This window comes from Strix uralensis, chromosome Z, assembly GCF_047716275.1.
Source record: "Strix uralensis isolate ZFMK-TIS-50842 chromosome Z, bStrUra1, whole genome shotgun sequence".
In the NCBI taxonomy this organism is placed as follows: Eukaryota; Metazoa; Chordata; class Aves; order Strigiformes; family Strigidae; genus Strix; species Strix uralensis.
Window position 1 is genome coordinate 24,098,208 of NC_134012.1, and position 14,215 is coordinate 24,112,422.

Consider the following 14,215-nt stretch of genomic DNA (forward strand, 5'->3'; position numbering starts at 1 on the left):
AAATGTGGGCAGGTATTCTCTCAGCAAGCTGGGCAACCAGTTTCAGTGCACTTTGGGTACCAGCTATGCTCCGAACATAGATCAAAACATAGATATCTACTGAACTCTAAGGAGATTAATACCTATCTAAATTACCAGTCTAGGTGTGCTTTCTCTGGGAAATGAATGCATACTGAAAGGTAGAGAATAGGGAATCTCTAAAAATCCCAGTCCAGATGTATGTGCTAAAACAAGATACTTTGATTGTTCTGAAGGCAACATATACTGTTGAGAGTTTGCACTTGTTTTTTGTGGGGTGGGGTCATGTCCCCCTGAGATGCAGAATGCAGTTTCTGCATGTTTACTATTTAGCAGGTAGAAGATTATTCTTGTTTACATTTCTCAGTTTGTTTTCTCTTTTGTTTGCTTGTTTTGTTCTCAAATATTCCTCCTATTAATATGTCTTCTGGAACTGCCTGGCCTACTTTAGGCTAAAAATAGCCCTCGTTGCTACTGCTATAGCTCCATGCAAACCACACAACACCCAAACTAGAAGAGAAAACCTTATGCCCTGCTGAGCTTCCCTGAAACAAGCAGGTCAGAAACCCGTATGACCAAAAAGCAGGAGGAAAAACAAATCCTGCCTTCCTGCTCTGCTTCTACTAGACTTCCTGATGGTGCAAAGTGACAAAACAGCAGAAAGGCGTGTCAGTGTTTTGGTTTCCCTCTGCCTCCTCCACATCCACCAAAGACAGTAGATACCACTTTTCTTAAGGAGAGCTGTGAAAGAAACAATGAAATTGCAGGAATGTGAAGCTGCAAATAAGACATTTTCATGTTAGTTTCCAAGCAGCCATTCTTCAAATTAACTTCATTGATCTGTTGAGTAAATATCGGTCTTTAGGTACAATCAGACTGATGCTGCCCATGCTGTTGCAAAACGAATGGGAATACCTCTCTCCCACAACTGAGACGTCTTCAGTGGGCTGTGCCTGTGCTCCTGATGTCTTACAAAGGCAAAGGGCTCTGGATACATAAATGTTTTCCTCTGCATTGCAGCAGACAAAACTTAACACTTCTCAGCTTACATGGATGCCATTATATGACTTGTCTGCACGTGCCCCTCAGTCCATGTGGCCCACGATGCATGCTGGTGAGACGGGAACAGTCTGGGCTTTCCGGTGACCTTGGGCACATCACCTCGCTGCCATGTGGCAGCGTGCTCGCCACCCATGAAATAGGGGTAATGAAGTACCCAGAAATGCTTCTGCACCCACCTTGGCAACTGAGGACCGAAACTCCATTGCTCCACAGACACCGATCGGGTTGTCCTGATTTACTCTAGCTTGCGGCTGCTACTTTTTTACACTTTACAGTGAAGGTGCATTGGCAAGAGCGCTTCAGGTGCAAGGGCCCGCAGGAGCGTGCAGCGGCCTCGGTCAGCAGCCCTGCCCGGCGCCCTGCGCGGCTGCGAGGAGCCACGGGGCCGAAGGCACACCAGCGAGAGGCTGGCCAGGGCCCGCACCCCGCCCCGCTGCCCTTGCCATGCCCCGTGCTCCCGGCTTCGAGGATCCTCTAAGCCAGAGCATCCCTGGGCTCGGGGGCACCGAGGCCGTGCCGGGTCCCCTCCATCGCGCGTTCGCCTCGCTCTCGGCGTTCGTTCCCCTCCCCGCCCCCTTCTCCTGGGGGTGCACAGTCCAGCCCGTGGCGGTGCTGGGGGAAGCCACCGGAGCTGCGTGCTCCCCGCGGCAGGTCCGGGGCAGGGAGGAAGAGCAGGAAGGGGGCTGCCGGGCCGCGTCCAGCCTCTGCCTGGCAAGGGCCGACTTGTCCCTGGGAGGGGGGGGGGGGTCGCGTTGCTCCCCGCCCCCGCGGCTTGCGGGAGCAGGGACAGCCCGGGGCGGGGGGGGAACCGGCGGCGCCGGCACAAAGGAGGGCGCTGGGCCGGGCGGGGGGAGCGGCGGCGGGGCCGGGGGGGGTCTCGCTCCCACCGCTGCCATCCTCTTCGCTCCGCTGCCATCCCCTCCGCTCCACTCCCCTCCCCGCCGACCGCCCCTCCCCAGCCGGCCCCTGTCCCCGCCCTCCGCTCCGCAGCCGGGGCGGGCGGCTGGAAGCCGGGGCCGGCGGCGGGAAGGCGGGCGAGGGCAGGGAGCCGCGCCGGGGATCCTCCGGGCGCCGTGCGGGAGGAGCCGGCGGCGGCGGCCGAGCAGCCCCAGGCCGAGGGAGGGCGGCCCCGGCCCCCCCCCTCACCCGTTCCGCGCCGAGGCGGGAGGGCGGCCCACGATGCCCGGCCGGCGGGCGCTGCCCGCCCGCCCGCACGGAGACCGGCGCCCGTAGCGGGGCTGCCGCGCCGTTCCGCACCGCGGGGTGAGCCGGGCTGGGCGGGCGCGGGGAGGCCGGGGCGGGCGGCGAGGGGCGGGTGGGAGCCCGCGGGCGGAGCTGCCTCCGGCCCCGGCCCGGCCCCGGGGGCGTTCGGGCGGCGGGAGCCGGGGCGACGCGGCGGCGTTGCCGCTTCCCCGCCGCCCTCCTGCGCGCCGCGACGGGCCGGGGCGCGGGAGCCCGCGGGCGCGTCCGGCAGCGCCCCCGGGACGCCCCGGCAGCAGCGCGGGGGCAGAGCCCGGGGGGCGGCCCCGGCCCGGGGCCGTGCGGGGCCGGGGTGGCCCGCGGGGGCGAGGAGCGGGCCCGGAGGCGGCGGCTGCGGGGTGGCCTCCGCCCCGAGAGCGGGGACGGAGCGGCGATTCCCGGCGGCGGCCGCGGAGAGGCGGCCGTCGGGGGGCACGGATACCGCGTTCCCGGCCCTCCGTGCCCCGCCGGCGCTCTGCTTGCCCGGCCGCTCGCCCGGCTGCGGAGTCGGCGGGAGCTCGGGAGGGGCCGGCGGGCGCGCTGCCGCGGGGCGGGGTGGCTGCACTGCGTGGAGCGGCGATGCGAAAATGTCACTATATGCCGTGTCCCTGTCGGGTTTGGATGCTTTGAGAGACCTGACCCTGCATCTTGTCTCTCTAGGAAACCTAGGTGGTACCAAAAGGCAGAAACGCAGGCATTTTGATCAGCTGTCATTTAAAGCTTGCGGGTAGTGTGATGAGATTTCCTAGCTGGCATCTGAGGTTGTACAATAGTTTTCTTCATCCGTCTGGGTGAAGAAATAAATGTGTAAGAGTACTGGTCCTGCATGTTATATGGTCTTTGTGGGGGCATGAAGACACCTGGGGACAGATCAGGGACTTCAGGTGACACCCTCCCTATTGCAGATGAGATCGGAATGGTGAGGTGGTGGCACTGTGCTCAGAGTTTCTACTTGGGCACAGGCAAGGATGTTTTTTAAAGCCTTTCAGTTTTGTACAATGGGCTCTTGTGCTTGACTTGGGAGAGAAGGTTTCCGGAGGAGTTACTGCAGAAGGGGTTACCTCTGAGGCAGAGGCTACTCCGTGTGACTGCCCTCAGCCTTTGAATTTCAAGATCCAGTTTAGTCCGAGGACATTGCTTGGACCTCCCTTTTTTTTAAGTCATCTTTAGCTACTCTCAGGTGTGATTTCTTGGGGGGCTATTCCTAAAAATAGAGATGGGTAAGAACTTAGGGGAAGTCTTTTCCGCATTTGTCCATAGGTAAGTTTGAATGTATTGTGCTGGAGGAGAACTAGCTTTGGAGTCTTGACATAGGGGAGGAAAGAAAGGACAAAATTTACATCAGCTGAGGGCCTGTCAAGTACAGGGAGCTATGACAACAGCTCCCTACTACCTCCCCTAATTTATTTGTATTCCTTCCTTTCCTCAGCTTTCATTGCTAGCTCTCACGTGGCATATTTCAGTGTTGGCTTATGCTCACTCTGGGTGGAAAACCAGTGATGCTGAAAAACATGCTAAACCCACGTGTATCAACAAGGATGATAGTGCTATTTCTCCTTTGATGGCAGATGCAAACTTGTTGCAGAATATATAGACTTACTGGGCAAAACTGTGCTACGTGTTGATGCTTATTAACCTGTTTCAACACACAATAAAGACCATGCTTTTTTTTTTTTTTTGATTGATGAGACATCAGAGGAGGAGCTGGTGGGGAACCGTATCCTTAATCCCTCAGCCATGCAGTCACATCTGCTCAGTTAGAGAACCTTTTGCTGGGTGTGTAATTGGAGATTTATTTTGACTGAACTGGGAGAGTTCAGTAGCAGAAGGAGATTTTTGAATTTGCAAGTACATCATAGCTGTATTTTTTTTTTTAATATTGTACCTTAATTTTCTCTGACAGCTTTGATCATCACGAAAAACTTTGCTTTTTTTTTATTTTGCTCATTCTTCCCTGCCTCTTTGTTCAATGGTAGGAGTCTAGACGCACTTTGCTGTTTTGAGGGATTATTTTAAATTGGAAAACATTTCCATAATTGTTACTTCATCACATCGTATGTCGTACTGATTAACCTACTTTCTACTGCTCTAATTTTTCTTCTTAATAGTTTCTGCAGCCACAAATATCTTGCAGTTTTGTAGCTAATACAACAGCATGAAGGACGTGTCTTTTTCCAGTTGTCTTCAGGAGGACCTATTGTGAATATCACTTGACTGGGATTTGATTGTGAAATTGTCATTTTGTGGAACTAGGCCCTCAAGATATGCAAACTTCTCTAATGGAAACCAGCTACATATCATCAATGATTAAAAGAAACATTTTTAAATCCACTAATGCTGGCCTGCTTGTACTGGTTGAAGTTACGGTGAAAGACTTTTTATGTTGGCGACTCTTCAAGAGTAAGATCTGTCTTCAAGATTATTTTTCCCCGTCGTTGGTTCCTGAAAATGAAGGTGGAACAAAGACAAATTCTGTAGTGCTGATGCTAGAAACCCTTGTGAACCTCTCTTTTCTCTCTCTAGTGGTTTATGCCAAGCAAATCTGTGATACATTGTCAGTTCTCACTAGTTTTCACAGAAAGGTGCAGAAATCAGCTGTGCCACCTCGTTCTGAGAGACTGAAATCAGAGTGGTTATTTCTTAGGAAGTGCGACCACTGCTGCTTATGACAGCTTAAGTCTTGAAGCCTTTGCTTGGCTTTCAGTCCATTCTTTCCCAGGTGAGATTCCCATCTGAATTAAACAGGTTCAGTTTTGTTGTGTCAACTTGGTTGGCAGCTGGGAAGTTAGTTCTCCAGAACTTGCTGCTGTGGCTCTGAGATGCTCTGTGCTTTGAATTTCCCAACTTTAGAGGAAATCCGTGCTCTTCAGATAGCCTGGCTTGATGTTACATTGAGTTCTGCAGACTTAGCCCTCTACTCTTCATAGGCGATGTTTTCTTTCTTTTTGGATTTTTCTTTTTCTCTTTATTTTTTTTTAACCTGATCACATACGGAAAAGTCTGGGTGCAAACATCAATCTGCAAACCCAGTTCTCTGAACACCCAAAGTTCTTGGGGTTTATAATAGGTAGATGTTGGGATGGGGCATAAATACAAAACTAATGACCAGCATGTTTATTGCTACTAGTGTGCGAATTTGGTGCTGCAGCTTACTCATATACCCTCTCTTTTAGGCATTGTTTGCTGGGTTTGCATATCCAGGGTGAAACTTGTTTTTCAATGGTGCTTTTCAGAAATGCTTGCTTAGCAGCATCTGAGAGCACAGTTGTGAGCGGCATTGTTGTCCATGATGCATGTCATGATTCTGAAAATCTCATGCTTTTGTTAAAACCATGCTACCTCCAATGTCTATTGGGTGGCATGAACAAAGGTTGAAAAGGAGACTACAGAATCAGTAGCTACTCTGAGTAATTGTTAGCTGGGTTGTTAGATATGGGGCCAACATTCACTCATTTCCTCCCTTTTTGGAAAACCTGCTCTCTTGGTAGCCTGTACCCTGCGCACTGTCAAAACAGTGATGAACAGCCTGTCTGTGTTGTCAACAGTCAGACCTCCTTACAGTCAGTAAATGCCTGAATCATCTGTAACAGTGATGGGGGCAATTCCGTGCATTTGTAGGGAGTAGAGGGTAGCATCATTCATATGGTAATCTTTGTTGTGCTACCTTTTTTTCTAATAAGCATGTGGATCACAGTCTGTTCATCCTCTTGAAATACCAGGTAACTTTCCTTACCCAGGTGGGTTTCTGTGTTTTATTTCAGAAGGGTCGAACTCTGCTACTGTGGGGTGCAGGACATCCCATGATAGCGTCTGGTGTGTCTTGTGCAGCTGCCATTCTTTCTGGTTATAGTGAAAATCATACGGGAGTGATTGAGGACATAATTAGTCGGAGAGGGGTGGCCACAGGTGGGGGAATGGGGACAGAATGGGCTTATGTATATAAGGCAGTGTTTTGATCTGTTTTACTGAAGGATTCATGCTGCATTATTCTCATATCTTAACCAGAACAGGAATTAGCTTCAAGGCAGATCCACATGCACAAATGTGCTAATCACTGATTTACCATGTCCTCTAGGGATCTGAGGACTAGCATAAATGTATAAAGGCATGCCGTTTGTTGCCAACTAACAGAATTGTATCTGCCAGATAGAGGTTTAAAGTTACCCATGGGCTTGGACATCCTTTGCATTTGGACTGAGGTTTCTGATTTTCTTGTTTTAAAGGTGTCACTTTCATTCATGACAATACAGTGGTTACGTTTCCACACATCCTTTACTCCTTTAAGCCACTTGTTTAAATAGCCTTGACAATGCACCTCTCCTTTGATTTTTATTTTCTTTTTGTTGTGCTCTAGCAAGTGGAGGGCTATTCTTTGCTCAGAAAAGTTTCCTATGGAGGAGCAACATTTAGAGTTAATGGCTCTTATTATTGATGACAGAGAGGGTTTGCAGAATTCAAGGCAAATGTCTGTGAGACATTGACTCTTTGAATTGCTCTAAGTCCACTATTAGAATCTCAGAAGGTGGAACTAATTTTAAAATGGAAGTTGAACTCTGCCCAGTTGCAAAGCCTCTCTGAGGACAGATGCTGTGTAAGTCTCAAGAAGCATGTCTGAATCTCATGCGTGGTGTCGCTGACATAGTCTCATCTGAGTGGACCTCAATGCCTGCTTAGAATTTTTTAAAGCTAATGGGCTTCTAGAGAAGTTGAGGGTTGGACCCTCTTTAGAAGAGCTGCCCTGTTCGGTAGCTCAAATGGGGGCATGAAGTTTCAGTGTGAATTTTCATATATGTTTCTTGTGCTACTTTTTACTGCTTTGCTGAGGCACTGGTGAACTCAGAATCCTACTTCACCATCCATCAGTGTAAATCAATCAAAAGGAGAGGAGGAGGAGAAAAAAACCCAACTTTGATGGAAACATGCATACTGCAAAAGGCAGTTGTATCACATTTATATTCTGCTGTGTGCTTCTGTCGCCCACACTTGTAAAATACTCACTGACAACAAAATGAAGTATGTTTGGTTTCCACATATACAATAATTTATTGTATTTGCTGAGTAATTACGGGTAGTTCTTCTACAGTAACTTATTTTTCTACTTATTCCAGCCCTTCTTCCATTCCTTGTGCATGAAGGGGGGTGTTTAATAACGCATGAACTGAAGAGAGACTCAGTGTGTATTAGCTACGTATTTTTAAATTGACTGAAATATTTAGCAAGAAACTTGAAAAATATAATTTCATAAAACACAGCTGGGATTTTTGGAGCATCCCATGAGAAGCATTTATGGGAGAAAGGAAGAGTATTGGAAGAATGAAGAGTCATTGTAAAAGCATGCCTCTTCTTCCCTGAAACACCTAAATCATGCTCCTTTATGCTCGAAGCTTTGTTGTAATGCCAATGAAACTTGCTCAGTAACTGTCAGAATAACGCAGTTCCAGTAGCAGTGCCAGATTTGGTTAAATGAAGCCAGAACTGTTTGCATAGTCTCATGCAGGAATCTCTCCCTCTCACAGAGCAAACCTGCTGTACACACTTGTGCTCTCCTATGCTAAAACTCTCTCGTGCCTCTCAGAGTACCTGGGCCCTGCTCATGAAATGCCATGCCACTTCAAGCAGACCTGACGACAAGCAGGACAGGGCAGCCTACAAAATGCAGGGCTGTGGGATGATGGCCCCAGTAGACTGCAAAGTGCCCCAAAATGTTATTTGTTTCTTTGTAAGCGTCATGTCCGCTGGCTGCTCTGAGCATGATTGTGCTCCTGATGAAGAGGTACCCTGGTGGGGTGTCTTATCAGTCACTGTGCTGGTAACGCTGTCGACAGAGGAGGGAAGATACACATGTATATGGAACAGAAGTGTTTGCACATCTTTTTGGTGTGACTTTGAGATAATGTCAGGTAGCTCAAAACCTTTGCTAGGTTGCAGAACTGTTGGCTGTAATCTACCAAGCAGAAAGTGGAACAGATTTTAAAGAACTTTATATGAAAAACTAATTGACAGTGGATCATCTTCACAACTGGGGTATTCAGGGATTTGAGTTGCTGGTTGAAAGGGCTCCACTTTAAGAAATATGTGGTGATAGTTGGTATATTTCTTAAGAGTAGGACCAGGTCAGTCAGAAGACACCAGTCTCCAGTGTTACGCTTCTAACACTGGACTGAATCAAGGGAATTTCAGGCCTCCCCAGTGTAAATGTAAGCCACAAACTGATGAAGGTTTCATATCCTTGCATCACTCAGACAAATTAATCTTGGTTATCTCGAGAATACAGTGACTGTTATTTGGAAAGACATGAGAAGATGTAATGCAATTTGTCAGTCATGAAAGGCATTAGGAGTAGGTAATGTCTTTCAGCAAATACCAGAAAAATAAAATACTCTTCAAGAAATACCCAGCTTCCTGAGGCTTTCATTGAGACGCTGCTACTTGCTGGCTGCATGGGGCTGTGTAGTGCAAATGCAGACAGTATGCAGACATGGAGTGGTATCCTGGCTACTTGGTTGCAGGTTGGTTTTCTGTGCCGATGAGCATCAGACAGAGGGCAGCCCTTTGTAGGAGTCTGTGGTATTGGGAAAATGAGAGGTGGGTCTATGGGTTGTAGTAACCACATAGCTACTGTGAGGCTGCCAAAAACACAAGAGAAAAATCTTTGGTACGTAATCATTGCAGGCACTGCTACAGCAGTGAATGGAGAGAGGCCATTGTTTATGTGGGCTTATCACATATCGTACATCTTCTTCTGCTCTCATGCGTGCCCTTGTGCGTGGAGCCAGTGACCCAAGTATCTGAGAAACAACTTGGAAATTTTCAGATAGGTTAGATAAGGACAGAGGCAACTGGAAGGAAAGAAAATGAGAGGTTTGGTGATACTCAACTTGAGCATTATACAGAAGCTGTAAAGGCAATGCAGAGATAGCGTAAGGCCACATTAATCTGTCCTGCCAGCTGTCCTAAAGGAGATGTAATTCACATAAGCAAAACAGCACCTGACCCACCCACAGGCTGTCACTGCGTTCAGCTCACCTAGGGGATATTGGAGGTGTACAACTTACATCAGCTAACAGATTATGCAAGGCAGTTGCAGCATATAACTAATTCACAGGTGTTCAGCAAGAAAAGGACTGTCTGTGCTACAAGGAATGATCTTTAAAGAGAAGCTGTTCAAGGACTGTATGCCAGTCATTCATTTGTATGATTTGTATGAAAGTAGAGGAAATTTTGAGTAGAAATGGCAGGTCTATGACTTTGTTTTTCTTATGCAGGCAGTTTCCATAGCAAAATAGAATTCTGGAACATACACATTTCTGCCAAAAATTACTCAGTTCTGAAAAGTTTTGGCCCAAAACACTGAGCAGAAACATTATGCATACAATTTTGTTTTTTGATGTAGAGCTGTTTTTTGGAGGGCTTGTTTTATGTTTACTTAAAATTGCAAACATAAAATGATCCACCATTTTGTGTTGCATTAGGGGTTTTTTTGTTTTCGTTGTTTATTTCCAGTTGAGAGTGTGAGGGTTTATCTGTTTTTCTGTGTTGTGTTAGTGTCTTGAGTTTGGCAGAGATGAATATACTTTTGACTTTGGTATCTAGAACAAGAGAAGGGACACGGACGTTGAAGTAACAAAAAGCGATTAAGGATCCAGTGAAGGTCCCCTATGTGTGCTTACTCTGTGTACATATCTGGGTTCATCAATTTGATTCTTATGGAGATTTTTTTGAGTTTGTGGTTCTATGATGGAAATAAGAGTTAAAGTAGGAGAGCTGGGAACTGGGAAGGAAATTGTTTTGGGGTGACCAAAGCCATAAACTGTTTTTCTTGCTAACAGGAAGAAAACAGGTGTTATTTCAGACATAATGAAATATTTTGTTTGTTTTGCACCACTGTTTTGTCTCTTTATGGTTTGCAGCTTCTTTCTGTAAAAACTTTCTTTTAGTTACCCAGAGTTCAATTTTGAAACTACCTGCTGGAGTTGTTGACCAAAAGCATGTCCCCAAGCCCTTTCACTGCTCTTTCCTTTGGATTCACCAGTTCCCGTAAGAGAAGGGAAAGCATGCAGCAGGTGTTCAACAGAGTAGCAGTTGTGTGAATTCGATGGATTGCATTTGTTTAGTATTGCCTGTGATTTCATAGGAAGTGACTGCATTTGTTCCTACAGAACAGGGACCAGACGGATTTTCCTGCCACTCTGTTAACAGCTCTTGAGATGAAAGATTGAGACAGTCTTTTTTTTTTTCAAAACTTGTAATAATCTTGTTGCCTAAGCATGACATCAGACCTCATCTCTGATCACCACAAGAGTCATGAATAAACTATTTGCATGAAGAAGTATTAATGTCAGGCTAAACAAAGAGTAACAGAAAGAGACTCTGGCTGGAATGGCAAAAAAATGAGTAAATATCATTGACTTTGTTGTCCTCCTGCTGGCTTTGTTCTCTAAATAAGAATATATAGGTCAAGGAAATGGTAAATAAACTTGCTGACATTTTTTCAATACTGTTAGCTCTGCATTTCCTGGCATGATACTCCGTATTTTCTAGTACATAATGATCTGCAATTAATCTGCAGTCATTTATCCAATCAAATGCTCCTGTCTTTGGAATCAACACCACTAGGGTGCTCAAAGGAAAACCAAAGCTCTTAGAAGATCAGCTAATCCATTTTGAGAAGGAGCTCATCCTGTAACTTCTTTCAACCCAACAACCCTATAAATATTTTTTCAGTGGTCAAAAAAATTTAATTATTATCAGATAACTGATGTTATTTGAAAATAATTAATATTGATAGTATGTATTAATAGTTGACATAAACTGTATTCCAACTTAGGTTACACCGAGTTAACTTGGGGATGGATGTTAGTACCATTCCTGGTGATCTGGAGTTAGGACAAAAGTTGGAATATGTTGTTCCTTCAACACATGACTGAAATTTGTATTACTCATCTGTGTCCAGGATACTATAAATGTGCTGATCATCATTACTCTAACTTACACTGTTGAACTGGGTTGTGGGAGATACTTGCTTTGAAAATTACTGTGTTGCTCATTGCCACGTTTCTGGCAGTAGCTGGAGATGTTAGTCTGCTATGTCAGTGCCCTCTTAGGACAGCACTTTCTCTTTGGTCTCTGGCTGATGCAGCATTGCAAAGGCAAGTTGACAGCCAAAGGGGAGAATATGGCAGTGATGATGATGATACACGCTCAGTGACTGAAGTTTTCCACTGTGGACTTCAGCATTATCAGGAAGGAAATTTCTGACCAAATTTGCAGGGTTTTTTTTTAAAGTATTTTAAGTTGTTTTTTGATACCAGAAGTACCTACTTGATTGGTGTTTCAGAACAGACTGTTTTTTTTCTCTAAGTCTTCATTTGCTTACCAGAACTCACCTTGGCTAATGTACAACCCTGTTTTCCTCAGTCATTTCTTCTTGGGAAACTAACATCTTCATATCTTAAATTATTAATGTTGCCATCCTTTTGTAATGGTGAGGTTTCATTTATCTTAAGAGGAATTCCTCCCCTGGCTTCATTTATACAGTAGAGACAGTTGCTGCTGCTGCTAGAGACTTGGTCTGATGGATGTATCTCACAGTCCTTAAAGATGACTTAATCTTGTCCAAAGTTATTCATGGGGTTCTTGGCTGAATAACTCAGTGAAATGGCTTCACACATCTAAAATGCATGCACCAGAGAGCAGATGTTTGGTTGCATTACTCTTTTTATGGGGCAGGAAAATACGCTTGTGAGTGTGAGCGACATGAGTTCCAAAGACAGGAGGACTTCAGAAAATGGTAATTGTCAAAAGAATGGAATGATCTGTTGAGTAAAGGCTACTTTTCATTATTGTTTTGATACATATTTGTCTGGCTTCTAAATTCCTGCAGGGATCATGCTGATTCCTTATTTCAAGATGTTTTCCCTGGGATTGACGGCTAGCAAAAAAGCTGTTCAGCTTTTTTTTTTTTTTTAAATCCCATTACACAGGTCTCATACTAAATTTTACCATGAAGTGCATGGAGACCACACTTGTTAGTTGCAAAGATGTGATGTGGAATGATTTTAAAAAATCTTACGGTATTGTGGAACAATAGAAGGCAATCATTTTAAAGCTGCCATTCCTCTTCCTTGGTATTCAAGGTAGGGATAGATAGCCATAGCAAAATACTGAGTATTACTGCTTGTAGAATTTCATTTAGCTCGGTGACCTTCAGCAGAAGCCGGTCAATGATGCAGGTAAGGGGGAAAAAAAAAAAAAGAAAAAGGGAAAAATATTTATCTCTATTATGAAGCATTCAACAAGGGAAACAGGCAGGAATAAAACCTACGCTGTTTAGCTAGGAGAGGTGAGTGAGTCAGGCAGTAAATGGAATGTTAATCAGAACAGAGGGAGCACAGTAAGCGTTTCAAATAAAGCTCATATCAAACCATAGGACAGAAAACCACACTTTGAGACTTTTGCATTCTGCGCCTCAGTGAAGAGGTAGTGTCAATACCTAAATGGATTTTGTTTGCATTGAATGACTCCGTGGGCAGAGAGAGATGATAGGAGGTCAGGATACCCGAGTCCTAGACCATGAGTGCAGGCCAGTGCATTTTATGTGGAGCTTTGTCCCTTGTCATCTCCTCCATCCTCTTGTAATAGAAAAAGCCATTTTTTCTCCTCTGTCCATGCCCTTTGTCCTGAAAGCAGAGGTGTCCATCTCAGGACTCAAATGAGTCATGTTTTTCTCCTTCATCCTCCTCAACAACATTCCATGTACCTGAACTGCAAGCTTTTTCAGTTTTGTATGAGTACTTGGGTGTGACTCAGTCACACAACTCTTCTGGGGTTTGTTTACTTATATGTATTCAGTGACAAAGCCTTCAACGGCCTGGCTGGCAAGAGTCAGGTCCTTTTCAGGTTTGTTCCCATCTTGGCTACAGGAGTTGTCTGATGTTTTCTCACCTTGCTTGGGTGTCCAGTCTTGGCCTTCCTTAATGTACTGGTCTTCTCAATCCTTATTTACTTTTCTCTCATAGAGTTTTGATTTCAGCTACCTGTGGTGATGACAGAAGGAGTAAACTGAAACTTCCTCAGTAACTGCATTATGTCAGGAAAGTAAACTGAGATTACTTGCAAGTATTAGTTGCAGTTTTGAGTTTGTTTTAAGCCTTAACAGCCTCAGCAAGAGACTCAGAGTTTTGGTCAAATCATCAGTGATTCAAGATTGGTATGTTTTAAATTATTTGCTTTTAAGCCTTCAAACAATCCTGCTGGAAGGTTTTGCTGATGAGTTGTGGAGCACAGAAGGTAATGGAAATATTTCAGTTCAGGTGAGTGACAGATGGGGATTAGAAACTAATTTTCAGAACTTCTATCTCCCTCTGTATTAGTGTAGCAGAAGCAGTTCATGCCCTGTTTTATCAGTTTGCTGTAAACTTTAGCTGAACAGTCAAGCAGTGACAGCTTGCAAACAAATGCTGAGGTGCTGGGAGGGCGTCGCTGTTATCCTGAAAGTTGTGCAAAACTCTAATGTATGCACAGTGTATCCATGTATGACGAATATGAGTTACCACAGATATAGCTGGACTTTCAGTGGGAGGGCAGAAAGCAAGTGATGTGATGTGAAGTGGAGGTGGAGAAGGAAGGGATTGAAATGGTGTAAATGGTAGTGGTTCTGTGACCAGCAGTTGTTGATGCTCACAGTGTTACGGGATGAAAGTTGGTCTCTGTTGCCATCCTGTTTTCTTTATACCTTCTAGGCTGAGCAGAAGACGGGGTCCCCCCACTTGGTCCTGGGGTCTGTACTCATGAGTATGTTAACACAGAATGTCATATCTCTAAACCAGTCCTACGCTGCAGAGCTGTTATATTGGGATTAAGGCCATGCAGCTTCTTACTAGTGTGTCTACAGCAC

The 14,215-nt window shown here is 45.7% G+C and overlaps 1 protein-coding gene across 2 annotated transcripts in view; it reads left to right on the forward strand.

Moving 5' to 3' along the window:
- The first annotated feature begins 2,087 nt into the window (after window positions 1-2,087).
- PLPPR1 (phospholipid phosphatase related 1) overlaps window positions 2,088-14,215 on the forward strand; it is a 135,102-nt gene continuing 122,974 nt past the window's right edge. For both annotated transcript variants that reach the window (XM_074855103.1, XM_074855105.1), the window contains exon 1: window positions 2,088-2,343. The gene's annotated coding sequence lies outside the window, so the exon portion shown is untranslated. The remainder of the gene's footprint in view (window positions 2,344-14,215) is intronic.